Source organism: Dipteris shenzhenensis, chromosome 9, assembly GCF_047967505.1.
Source record: "Dipteris shenzhenensis isolate YYH24624 ecotype China chromosome 9, Dip_SZ_1.0, whole genome shotgun sequence".
In the NCBI taxonomy this organism is placed as follows: domain Eukaryota; kingdom Viridiplantae; phylum Streptophyta; class Polypodiopsida; order Gleicheniales; family Dipteridaceae; genus Dipteris; species Dipteris shenzhenensis.
In genome coordinates, this window is record NC_141604.1 from 19,860,732 (window position 1) to 19,872,990 (window position 12,259).

Genomic DNA, 12,259 nt, shown 5'->3' on the forward strand with positions numbered 1-12,259 from the left:
ACAATGAGAAGGGAGCTAAACACGTTAACAAAAGCTTCCATTTTTTCAATGATACCCATGAGGAAACCGAGCTGAGGGGGAGGGAGGCAAGGTGGACGTGGGAGGGGAGGGAGAGGTGATATGGGAGGAGGAAGGGGAGCACGAGACGCCAAACCAAAAGCTTGTGGCAATCTCTGGCAATCTCGAGCTTGCTGGTGGCATGAATCGGCGGGATTCTTGGTGAGAGCCATTTCAGAGAACCAAAGCACCATCCCAAAAAAAATTGTGCCTTAATTTCCATCCAATAATTCATTTATACGACAAGGAACCACAAAAAATAAGGAAATTTATTTTTTCTATTTTGCAAATGTTGAATCCTTACTAAGACCTTCCCTGCTATGGGTAGGCCAAAAAAACTCCATTTGGGCCGTTCGATTGCAATATCAATGTCTTGAACTCACTAACCATATGATGTGAAGGGGACCTCAAAGCAAGGCTATGCATGCATGATTTCACTAGACTTTCTCACTTGCCAACTGTTGAAGTTGCTCCAAGAGTGTTTAGACAAGGTGAAGCATCTCTTATACCAAACCCTCACGAGTCCTTTAGAAATTATGTGACACATTAGTCCTATCTTTGAATTATCTAAAACATGTCCTTTGCACTACTTCAAATATAGTAATAGATATATAGTTGCTTTCACTCAAGATCTCTATACAATGTGTCCCATAATGGGGAAAAGAGGAAAAAAGTGAGATTTGAATATTCTCCAGTTTGGTCTAATAATTGTTATTTATTTCAATTTTGCTCAATATTTAAACCTTAGAAGAATTATGATAGAAGTGTTTATTATACTTCAAACTTTGGTTAAATCTAAGCTGTAGAATTATTATTATTATTTTACAAAATGTTAATAAGAAAAAACCTTGAATTTTCAACCCAAATTAGGGCATGTCCTACATTCAAAGTGCAAAAAGATCTAGTGAATCTCGAAAACAACCCTCTTGATATTCTCATGGATAATGTCACAGTCTTTGCTCTTTGGCTATCCACTCAAATCTTTGAAATACTCAACTACAAAGGAGATGGTAATCTATCTAGGCTTAGTCTGGAGGCTTTGTGGTTAAAGCTCATGGCATTTCTAACCTTCCACACGGAAAGAATCACATAATCTCTTAAGTAAGTCCATCCAAGTCAGTCATTATGTTCACTTTTGATTTTGGTGTTATGCTATACATCATCTATCATAGCGTTTTGGTATGAACAACATAGCAATCAAGGCAATCGTTTAAACCTTGATGTTGAACTGAAAAAAGGCTCTGTCTCTCTCACTTAGTGGCTCTCAAAGAAGAGAAATTTCTCTCTTTTTCACAATGGATTCTCTATTTCAATGATGAACAAGAGGAACACACTCTCTCTCGCAAATGCTCAAGAGAAGGAACTAAAATGAGCGGAATTCCCTCAATGCAATGGAAGGAATCAATGGACGGAAATCTTCTCTTAATCTCTCATGGACGGAATTCTCACATGAATGGAAATTTCTCTCACGGAAGAGAAAACTTGATCTCAATCTCTCAATCACTCTCACAAGAAGGATGTATACAAAACCATTTAGGGTTAGGGTTAGGGGATCTAACCCTTTCCTTTATAGCACTCTATTGGGTTAGTGCTATGCACATATGATCACATGATGGTGCTATGCACACGTTATCACATGATGTTGAGCGTGAACTCTCAACATTCTATCTGCTGACCCAACATGTGGGAATAACAGAACAATGAGACCCCTTTTTGCTACTACTAAAAGAATACAAAATACAGTCTAATTAAAGTATATAATGAAGCAAAATAATTTTCAACCGCCGCACTAGTTTAGGACAGCCACAATTTCAATCACCAGGTTGGTTTAGGACACGTTTAGGACAGTCACAATTTCAACCATCGGGATGGTTTAGGACACTGTCACAGTTTCAACCATCGGGATGGTTTAGCGTGATGGTCTCAACTTCACATATTAGAGCATAACAAGTATATTGCTTTTCATTTCTGAATTTCACCATTAGAAAATAACAATATATTGCTTTTCATTTCTGAATTCTATAATTTAACAGTAGTATATGACCCGAATAGTAGGAAATTAAATTTAACGAATTTAAGTACTAAGAAACACAATAATTTCAACCACCGGGCTGGTCAATAACTAATGTCCATTCAACTACACTGGTTCATGACAATCACATCACTGGTGATTGAGCTGAAGCAGCTATGGTTGCATGATGTTCTAACCAACAAGCTGGTTTAGTAAAATAACAATATATTGCAAAAATATTGCTGTTAAATTTTTGCTCAACCATGCCACTAGACTGGACAACAACTAATCTCTGTTCAACCACACTAGTTCAGGACAATCACATCACTGGCGATTGAGCTGAACCAGCCTACAGTTGCATTATGTTCCAACCACTAGGCTGGTTTAGGACAATCACATTTAGTCCAAGCCTAGTTTAAGAAAAGAAACAAGTAAACTATCCAAAAGCTCAAGCACAAACAACCACCACTGGGTTGGTTTAGGCACCACTGACCTGCATTGTATCTAGCATGTCTATGATGTGCTCCTCAAACACCTTTCATCCCGTCCGCTTCTTACAGATGTCCTTTTTATTTGGAGAAACTCTCATGCCAAAACATCGTCACTGTAGCAATGACTTACACACTTAGGCTGTCTCTCATTTTCTTGCATTCTGTTGAAGCCCACAGACTTCTCAGATTGAGATGATCATGCATTGCTTCTGCTCTACGTTCAACCACTGGAGCCACATTGGTCCTTTTGATTGACAACATCTTCGACATTGTGCATCCAAGCCATTTCTCCTTTGTTTTAGGGGACACCAACATAGCTACTGTCGCCCTCTTTGTAGCTAGTTGATCTAAGTTGTGTACCCTTTTCACTTTCTGTAGGCCATTTCTGAGGTTAAAGAGCATCGCCTCTTGGGCGTGCATCTCCCGAGGTGTTGGTAGGGTTGTTACTCTACGAACTTTAGGGTGTGGGCTAAAGCTTGTAAAGACTCGAGACTAGTAATCACCTGAATGGCCTGATGTTGTTGCCTCGAATGCTCCCACCAATCATGACACCATAGCTCATTTTCTTCGCTCCGATGGCAATGATCAATTGTGTGCACATGCAACCGCTTCTTGCTACTGCTCTGCAAGGAGTCTTCTTTGTTCTCATTGTTTCTCCCTTTGCAGATGCTGCAAAAGTGTCTTCTATTGCCGATTCGATACCGTGCCAGCGCTTTCGTTGACCCACACTCTTTTCCTTGTGCAATGGCCTGGCTTTTTGGCTTTCCTATCTCGTAGCCTATGTCTACTTCTCTTGCAAGCCTGGTGAGCTGCATGTTACCATTGATGCCATGGCCACGATCAGTCCAGAATACACTCAGAGAAGCTAGCTGGTGAGGCAAGCAAAGAATAGAAGACAACTTACCCGAAAGAAGACAATGGCAAACCAAAGTCTGCACAAGGTCACATCGAGGTGCATGCAGTGTTGCAAGGTGTTTATCGACAGCTGAAATTTTACTATTCCCACAAATTTCAAATCTGCACACCTCCCTCCGACGATACACGTCAATAGAATTGGATATCCTAAACAAGTGCAATGTGGCCTAAAATGCTTCATTTCCAACTTCTTTCATTTTAGGGTGAATCTAGATACCAATACCAACAACTATCAATGTTTTAAGACCACCATGCACTAACTCCAATAGTTTGGATTCCAAATTTTCAATCCGTTTTGGTTTTCAACAAATCAAAAGAAAGTTATGGAGCGTGCCCTCAAATGGGTATGCATCACTTTAGCACAACATTGGAGGCCCATTAACCCATGCATAATAATTTCATTTAGGTGTGTCCTTGGGTTGAAGAGAAGCTCACGTAGTGTACTTTAGAATGATTACTTGGCTGCATGTATGTATAGAATAAAATTTTGATGTTTTTGAATAAATTGCTATATCCTATAGTCTTCAGGATGCATGCTTCACATGCAACATAGCACTTATAATGCTTTAATGGTCTCATTCAAAATCCTTATTCCATAATTCTTTACTCTCATGTTCAAGTTTGGAATATGTACTACAACTTGAAGACAAAGTTTGTCGAATTCCGTTGAGCAATGCATAAGTTATGGGTCATGCAAGATACCCATATACAGAAAAGTCCCTGAACCTCACCAAAAATGGCTACACCCAAGAAAACAATGACCCATATATCATTTAGGTAGACTCTTCAAAAACGTCAATTTGAATTAGTCAATTTACATTGTACCATGACTTTTTATATACGGGATGAAAAAATGAGAATTTAAACAATAACTAAGAAAAGAATTTAAAGGTTTCTTCTTAACCAAATAGAAAGAGCACGAGACAAGGTTAGGGAAAAGAAAATTATTCGAGACCTACAAAAAATGAAATAAAAAACTTTAAGTTGAGGGGGGTCATCCACATCCTCTCTCTTTTTTTTAAATTAATTAATTAACAGTGTTAAACAAAAAAAGGGGGAGAGAGAGAGAGCGATAAAGTCAATCAAAACAAAGAGATAAGAAATAAAGATAGATAAAAATTAAAAAAAATAGAAAGAGGGAGAAAAAAACCACTAAAGAGTTAGAGAGGGAGAGAGAGAAAGTTAAGGGGGGGAAATCCACTTTCTAAAAAATTAGGAGGACCAAATAGAGGCATGAAAACCAAATTAAGCAAAAAATTAAATAAAATCTAAGGGACCAAGAAAAAAGGCATCAATATCATACAGGACAAGCATTAAATTCCTTAAGACTATTATATATATATATATTAAGAGTAGTAAATATACAACAAGGCAAAACAAACATAATAATGAAGCTTAAAATGTAACCGAGAAAACTCAGAAAGTCAAGAGACAAATTTAAATAAGTGTATTAATATATATATATATATATATATAAAATCAAGCGACAACTACGAAGAGGGGTGGCATAAAGCAAAGAGGGAGCTGGGGCCATGAGAGGCACCCCAAGCCATGACAGTAGTAGACAAAGGCTGCTAAGAGTGAAGCCATCATCCAATGTACAAATACAAGTAAAAGGGCTGACATAATCGCACAAGCAAAAGAGAGAGCTTAAGTGATGCAAACAACCATAAAGGAAAGCAACAGAGTGTGAAGATAGTGGGAGAGAGGGAAGGAGTCTCACTTGCAGCTTTCTCACATACACAATGGGGGAATACACACAAAGGTGGAGGCTGAAAACAGTTTTCCTCTTCTTAGTTGTGAAAGCCAAAAGAACTCTAGTACAAAGAAATAGAAGAACCCTATATGTGGGTCTCAAAACCAAACTCAACTAACTAAGGTGGCATACTAACTGAGCCACGAACTAGTGTAGATAAGGATAGCTGTCATCCAGCTATTATTCGTGGGCGGTGTACCAACCGCATCTCCAGCTAACAAGTCGGTGACATAAATGCACAACAGTCACCCTGGCATATCGGGAGTGGAGCTCGATATCTCAACACTCCCCCTCGAGCTCAATTCCAAATCCTGCACACCAAGCAGGTCTTTGAACTTGTGCAGCTTCTCTGCGCCCAATGCTTTCGTGAATATGTCAGCTACCTGATCCTCTGTGCTGACATAAACTAGATCAATAAGACCTAGTAAAACCTTCTCCCGCACATAGTGATAATGCACCTCAATGTGCTTTGTTCTAGCATGAAAGACTGGGTTCTTTGCCAAATGTATACTGCTCATGTTGTCACAATAAATGACAACCGGCCCATCTGTAAACTGATGCATATCATAAAGTAGCTTATGCAACCAAGCTACCTCACATGCAGCCATTGCTGCACCCCTGTACTCAGCCTCTGTGCTCGACAAGGCAACTGTAGGCTGTTTCTTGTTGCTCCAAGTGACTGCAGCACTCCCAAAAGAGAACACATATCCACTAGTAGATCGTCTATCTGAAATGCTACCAGCCCAATCAGCATCAGTGTATCCATGCAACTGTATCTGAACCCCAGCCTCATAAAATAGTCCATATTGCAATGTGGACTTCACATACCTGAGTATGCATCTAGCCACATCCAAATGTGGTTTCCTTGGAGCCTGCATAAACTGACTTACCAACCCAACAGCATAGCTCAAATCTGGCCTGGTAATAGTCATGTAAATTAAACTTCCTACTATGCGTCTGTACATAGTAGGGTCCTCCAGAAGCTCACCTGCATCTGCGCTCAGCTTCACATTATGCTCCAAAGAAACTGAAATAGGCTTACAGCCTGTCATCCCATATTTGGACAACATGTCCAATCCATACTGCCTCTGCAAGAGCTGTATCCCACTTGGTGATCTAATCACCTCAATGCCCAAGAAATAACGCAGCTCTCCCAAATCCTTCATCTCAAACTTCTGCCTCAATAGCATTTTCACATGAAGGATATCTTCATCACTATCACCTGTGATGATCAAATCATCAACATAAATGACTAGCAGCATAATCCCTTTCTCTGTTTTTCTCACATAGAGTGAGAAATCTGCCTTGGAAATCTAAAAGCCAATAGTGACAAGATACTGTCCTATCTTGTCAGACCATGCTCTAGGTGCTTGCTTCAAGCCATACAAGGCTTTCTTCAACCTGCAAACAAACTCAGGATGAATAGCATGAACATAACCTGCTGGCTGCTCCATAAATACCTCTTCTTGCAAATCACCATGCAAGAAGGCATTCTTTACATCCATCTGATGTAAAGACCATCCCTTTGATGCAGCCATAGCAATGGCTGCTCTTACGGTTGCCATCCTTGCAACCGGGCTAAAAGTTTCTTCATAATCAATGCCATATGTCTGTGCATACCCCTTGACAACTAATCTTGCCTTGTATCTATTCACAGAACCATCTGCATTGTGCTTGATCTTATAAACCCACTTACAACCAATTGCATTCTTGCCTTTAGGCAAAGGCACCAATTCCCATGTAGCATTAGCATCCAAGGCATCCATTTCTTCATCCATGGCTTTCTCCCATTTTTCATTTCCCATGGCTTGCTCAAAAGAAGTGGGTTTTGGTTCCTGTATCACTTTGACCATATAGGCATAGTGAATGGCTGTAAATCCATCATATTTCAGCCTATCCATAGGATACCTAACCCTGGTAGACCTGCGCAAAATAGGCTCACTTCCAGGTGCTCTCAAAACATCCCTGGTCTTCCTTACTCCAGGTGTAACAACAAAAGGAATACCCAACTCATCATCAATGCTCTGTTCTGAGCCACTGGATTCACCATCCACACAAGAGTGACCTCTGCATTCACATCAAACATGGGCTGATCTAACTTCTCTTTTCCTTTTCGTGATACCTGCGTACCACTCTCTGCATTGCTTTGAGGGGATTCTCCTGATCTCAATCTGCCTGTTTATGGCGAAGTATGTGAACCACTGGTAGAGGACACTCCAGGTCCATTGATATTTTGTGATTGCTGCTGTGCATTCTGTGCAGCATTACCATTTTGTGCATCTATATCAATCATCACATTTACTGGTTTATACCAGCTGCTCATCTCATCAAAAACAACATCTCTGCTCACTGTGAACTCACGTGTAGAAGGGTTATAGCATCTATACCCTTTCTGCTGTAGAGAATAACCAATAAAGATGCACTTCTCAGCTTTTGGATCCAACTTGGACCTCAACTCATCTGGCACATGGACATAGGCAATGCAACCAAAAATCTTCAAATGAGAAATATCTGGTTTCCTACCAGTATACATCTCCTCTGGCGTCATGCCATGTATTGCTGCAGTGGGAGTCCTGTTCATTATATAGAGTGCTGTAGCAACTGCTTCAGCCCAATAATAATCTGGTAGATCTTTTCCATTTAGCATAGCCCGAGATACCTCTCCAATATGCCTGTTTTTTCTTTCTGCAATTCCATTTTGCTGTGGGGTATGACTGCATGAATATTGCTGCTTTATACCATGCTCCTACAAGAACCTTGCAAACTCATTTGACAGGTACTCTCCCCCTCCATTTGACCTTAGGCATTTTATTTGCAGGCCTGTTTCTTTTTCAACCATAGCTTTGAAAGCTTTGAAGTGCCCAAACACTTCACTTTTCTTTTTCATAAAATACACCCACAGTTTTCTGCTGAAGTCATCAATAAATGTGACAAAATAGTGACAGCCTCCAATAGATGCAGCTTTTGTAGTCCACACATCAGAGTGGATTAATTCCAATGGCTTTTTACTCTCTTGAACATGCCTAGGAAAAGGTTTCCTTGCCTGTTTCCCAAATTGACAGGCTTCACAAACCTTGTGCATTTCTGCAACCTTGAATTTAGGCAATCCTGCAACAATATTTTGGGCTTGCATTGATTTAAGTCGCTGTATATTAACATGACCAATGCGTTTGTGCCAGATATCAATATCTGCAACTACACCGGTCCCATGTGCAAACATTGCTGCACTCAATTCAGGCATGTCTGCATCCAACGTAAACATCCTGCCCTTCTTTTTTCCTTTTGCTATCAAGCGACCATTATTTTTCATATCCTCAACAAAGCATCCATGAGGATTAAATCTGACCTGCAAGCCCTGCTCAACCATCTGACCAACAGAAACCAGGTTCTTGGTGATGTTCGGGACATGAAATACATCAGACAAGTATTTCTTTTTCCCATCCTGCATAGACAAAGGAATTTTGCCAATCTGCACAATAGGATGTGCAGTATCATCACCAGTCTCCACAAATCCTGGCTTTTCCATTTTCCTTGCATCTTGCATCCATTCTGCATGACCTGTCATGTGGTTTGACGCACCTGAGTCAACATACCACACATCATTTTGTTCTTCTGCACTTGTCACAGAATTGGTCATATGCTGCACCATAAATAGATGCTCATTTCTGTCATCACCCTGCCTGCTAGAAGATGGATAATTGCCTTACTGCAATTTTCCATTCATAATGTCATTCTGCTTTTTGTAGCAGTCCTTAGCCATATGACCCATTTTGCCACAATAATAGCATTCAACATTGCTATTTGCATTTTGGCTTCTCTGCCATCCACCACGGCCTCTTTGGCTCCCCCTGCCTCTAGAGTTACCACGTCCTCCTGCATAGGACTGGTTTTCTTGCGTTTGCTGCATATTCTGATTTCTACCATGGCCTGTAGATCGGCCTCCTCTACCTCTGCCAGCATTTGAGTAGAAGACAGTTTCTTTTGAAGTTCCTGCTGAAGAAGATGCACCACCATTTCTCTGCTCTTCAGAAATTAGAAGAGCAATCAGCTCCTCAAAATCAGGAAATTTTTCACGGACGGCAATGGATGTCCGGAACTGTGCATAATCCTTTCCTAGACCATTCAAGGTCACAGAAACCAAATCATCATCATCCACTGGCGACCCAATGGAAGCAAGTGCATCTGCAATTTTCTTCACTTTCATGTGGTAGTCATTTATGCTCAAATTTTCTCTCTGCACATTGTGCAACTCCTGTTTGAGTTGCATTTTCCTGGCTTGCGTATTTGTGCTGTACATTTTTGCTTAAGTATCGCATGCCTCCTTTGGCATACTTGCATCCTGAATATGCACAATCATGGAGTCCGAAATACTGATAGACAGCCAGTACATAACTTTCCTGGCTCTCTCATGCCATCCTTTGAATGCCTGCATTTCCTGTTGACTGGGAACATTAGGAAGAACAGGTTCTTCTTCATTTCCTGTAATGAATTCCCAATAGCCTTTTCCCATCAAGAAATTCATCATTCTAAACTTCCATGCCTGGAAGTTGTTCTTGTCAAGCTTTTCAGTGACAATCTGTGAAAGAGAATCAGATGCCATTACAGAACACTGCAAAATATTCTGTCACTGCAAAAAACACAGCTTTTGCCTCACACGGGCAGATCTGCAAAACTGACGAAAGTGGTATTTCACCACACAGTCACTTCCTAGTGACGATTTTGCATCAACAGGCAACAGGCATGAATCTGCAACTCCCAATATCTCTACACACAGGCATACGATGCAATTTCTGCGGCACCTTTCCACCGACTAGCCGTGCAGTGGTCGCACAGCAAAAAACAGGGCCTTTTTCTGAGTGCCTGCGAAGAACTTTCGCCTTCAAAACGGGCCCCGAAACGGCCTCAAATCAAAAAAATAAAGTCACTGAGGGCTTCGCCCATGCCCACAGCATATACTATGCTCTCGCCACACCGCGAAGGGCATCTCAATCTGAAACAGTGCACTCTTGCACTTCTGGCTGTGCTACCTACAGAGATTTGCTCCCAAACTCGAAATAGGAAAGCAACACTGGTCCTCTTACCAGGACACCACGAACTTGGCTTGCTTTCTTGAGCTCCTTACCACGAACAAGGCTCTGATACCATGTGAAGATAGTGGGAGAGAGGGAAGGAGTCTCACTTGCGGCTTTCTCACATACACAATGGGGGAATACACACAAAGGTGGAGGCCGAAAACAGTTTTCCTCTTCTTAGTTGTGAAAGCCAAAAGAACTCTAGTACAAAGAAATAGAAGAACACTATATGTGGGTCTCAAAATCAAACTCAACTAACTAAGGTGGCATACTAACTGAACCACGAACTAGTGTAGATAAGGATAGCTGTCATCCAGCTATTATTCGTGGGCGGTGTACCAACCGCATCTCCAGCTAACAAGTCGGTGACACAAAAGCACAACAGTCACCCTGGCATATCGCGAGTGGAGCTCAATATCTCAACACAGAGGAAGAGAGTCACCGAGATGTACCTCTTGAGAAGTGGCTTAGAGAAGCTTGGCCAAGAGGATATGCATAACAGTTGTGATAGCGCAACTTGGAGAAGGTGGTAATGCTAGGAAACCTGAAGCGCAACTGTGAGGCGAATGAAAGGTGGCTTGAGCCATCGCATAGGTGAGCTCTGTAACAACATGATGGTATCACATCAGTTGTGTATCATGATGTAGCAAAAAGTGTCACCATGAACCAGAGAGAGTGCCACTTAGCAAGAGAGAATACAATGACTAACAAAGTGTAAAGGATAGGAGGAGGGAAGAGGAAATGACCGAGGGAGCTATGAGGGAGTGTGAGTCAAGATGTCATAGTTACCAAAGGAGCTAGGTAGTTAGTGCTTTAGACGATGCCTTTAGGAAAGACAACTAGTTGGAGGAGGTTGGAGTTGAAGTAGAAGATCAAGGTGAGGCATATACTGAGAAGTGGCTTTAAGAGACCATGAAGGGAGATGACAGACATCTTGTAAGGGAAAGGAGAAAAAGACGTCATCTAAGTTGAGAGGACCCGCCATGCAAACGAGCAAATCAATAGCTTTGTCAAGGCTATGATGGAGATGATCAACGACAATCAATAACGGGAACCAAAAAAGAAAATCAATAGTGGAAAGGAGGAAGCACCTGTGAACTTGCCAAAAGAAAGTGATGGGAGAGTGTTGAAGGTCTCTCAATAGACGAACAATCAAGTGAAGAAGAAGGGAAACCACAGTAGTGTACAAGGGAGAAATCATGCATTTAAGAGTAAACTCCAAATTAGAATGCACGTAGCACATGACTCAACCAAAAGCATTAGAAGAGACCATGTTTCAAGAGCCTAGCATAATTATTTCATGCCATGCAAGGACTGGGGCGGTGAGGGTGGTGTCTAAGCATAGGTTTACAAGGGAAATTAAGTTAGAGTAAGTGTACCAGTATTAGAAAAAAAAATTATTTAGGTCCAAACATAGACATTGGCATGTTTTAGGATATTCTTAAACATATATAAGTGAGTACATACATAGTATACATATTTATAAACACTTTAATATGTATATACCAAAATTTTCAATGGATTAGTGTTTCTTATATTTAATAGAAAGTTTGGGTCTTGGTCATAAGAAAGGGGGTTCGAATTGACCCAAAGTAAGGGTTTGCATAAGAAAGGGTGTGTGAATAAAGAGGGGTGGATTGTGTGTAGAAGTTTTTCTAACTAAACCCATTTAACTAAGTACAAGGATTAAATAAACCGAATTTGGGGGGGGAAAGGTCACATTAATTACTACAATACATAGGGACTAAAGGGGGTAGGGTGGGTTGCATCAAATGTGAAAAGGAGGATTTTTGTAGCCTCTAAGTGAGTGGGAAAGTTGTTAAGTATGGGTAGGTTACAAAGCTCAAACACCATCCAGGGAGGTTAGAAAAGTAAATTGGTGGAAACTAAAAAATATCAATCTTTTAAAAAATAAAACATTATCATTATAAAGATCATTTAAATGATTGGGGGGGGA